At 39.2% G+C, this 1,992-nt stretch overlaps 1 pseudogene; it reads left to right on the top strand.

Annotated features, from left to right (window-relative positions):
* Nucleotides 1-808: 808 nt before the first annotated feature.
* On the top strand, nt 809-1,763 carry LOC136174486 (olfactory receptor 5W2-like; annotated as a pseudogene).
* Nucleotides 1,764-1,992: the final 229 nt, after the last annotated feature.

Below are 1,992 nucleotides of genomic sequence, written 5' to 3'. Positions count from 1 at the left end.
GGGTCCCAGATGTTCTTCATCATCTCCCCTATGTAACAGCAACTCTCAGAAGGGGTGATGTTGCCCTGGAATATAACTGCCTCTCCACTCTAACATTTCGTGCATAAGCACCCTTCCACCCTCTTATCCAAAAGCTATCACCTTTCTGCTCCAGTGCATCTTCACAGACTATCTCTTATATACTAAAGTTGAGCAGACCTGACAGTTTAATGCTGAAATGAGTTCTTGTGTTTAGAAACTTGCCATATCTCTTCCTGCTTCACACTCATGGAAGATGAAGAAATTATAAAGCAATATATTCATTACCTACATCATTCATTAACTATATTTCTCTATTACAGGATATGACAACATTCGTACATCATTGAAATGAAACAAACCAGAGATCTTGTCAGAAGACATGGGTTGTCTAATTCTGAGAACTAATTGTGAGAATCTTGCCTTCAATCTGAGGACATAAATTTCTTAATATTTGATTAAAGTGGCAAAGATCATCATAAATACTACACAAATTGATATGGAAATAGCCTGATTTAGCATAGATGAGTTTGTGCTACAAACACAACAATGGTTTCCAAATTTATCATTATTATTATCATAACTGATATATATAACTGATAAGTTATATTCAATTGAAATATTTCCCAAAGGATCAGTTTAATTTCAAGGCATCTCAGCATTATTTCTCTCTTCTTCTAATTACTGAAATATAGAAACAAATATCAATTTAGCAATTAAGACAGTAAGATGATATTAACCCTCCACTTCCATTTCCTTTTTCATAACCAGGAGTTTCCATGTGTGAGGGATGACTGCTGAGAACTGCACTGTGTTTACTGACTTCATATTCTTAGGACTTTCTGGTAGACAAGATGTGCAGCAGGGCCTCTTCCTGCTCTTCCTGCTGGTTTATGGTGTGACTGTGGTTGCCAATGTCAGGATGATCCTGCTGATAAGGTGGACCCCAGACTGCACACACCCATGTATTATTTCTTGAGCAATCTGTCCTTCTGTGACATCTGCTATTCTTCAACTATCTCTCCCAAGATGCTGGCTGATTTCTTATCTGAGGAAAAAAGGATTCCATACAGTGTATGTGCCACCCAGTTGTATTTTTTTGGAGCCTTTGCAGATGTGGAATGTCTCATGTTGGCTGTCATGGCTTGTGACCATTATGTAGCCATTTGCAATCCACTTCTTTATACAATTGCCATGTCCAGGGGAATCTGTACCCAGCTTGTGGCTATTGCTTACATCGTAGGCTTGGTTGATTCAGCAATCCACACCTGTTGTACATTTCGGTTGTCATTCTGTAATTCCAATATCATCAATCACTTTTTCTGTGACAACCCACCCTTACTAGCCCTCTCCTCCTCGGATACATCCATCAATGAGATTGTGATGTTCACTTTTATTGGCTGTGTTGTGGGGACCAGCATTATCACCGTCCTCCTTTCCTACAGTTACATCCTAACAACCATCCTTAGAATGAACCCAGCTGAGGGGAGACGCAAAGCCTTCTCTACCTGTGCCTCCCACTTAACCGCTGTGGCTATATTTCACGGCACGCTCCTGTTCATGTATTCAGACCCAGCTCCAGTTACTCCATGGACACAGACGAAACGTCCTCTGTCTTTTACACAGTTGCCATCCCCATGTTAAACCCGCTGATCTACAGCTTGAGGAATCAAGATGTAAAAGGTGCCCTAAAAAAGCAATCAGCACTGAATTATGTTCTGGGTGATACAGTACTTTCGTCCTAACATATTTAAAGATTCTGAGAGATGAAGCTCAGGAAACTTGACATAGATTCTTGTAGGCTTACTAACACAGCTTTTGAATATTTTCCATTACTTGTATTTTCACCTAAATCAGTTTAGGGAACAGCCATTTCACTAAACTCTCCAAACTAAGGAAGAATAGTATAGTAATAGGATCAGGTTGCTGTTTTGTAGTGAGGTGTTTTTTTTGTTTTTTTGTTTTTTTTTTTTT

The sequence above is a fragment of the Muntiacus reevesi genome, chromosome 9 (assembly GCF_963930625.1).
Source record: "Muntiacus reevesi chromosome 9, mMunRee1.1, whole genome shotgun sequence".
NCBI lineage: Eukaryota > Metazoa > Chordata > Mammalia > Artiodactyla > Cervidae > Muntiacus > Muntiacus reevesi.
The sequence above is the reverse complement of the archived record's forward strand: the minus strand, read 5'-3'. Positions and strand labels throughout refer to the sequence as shown.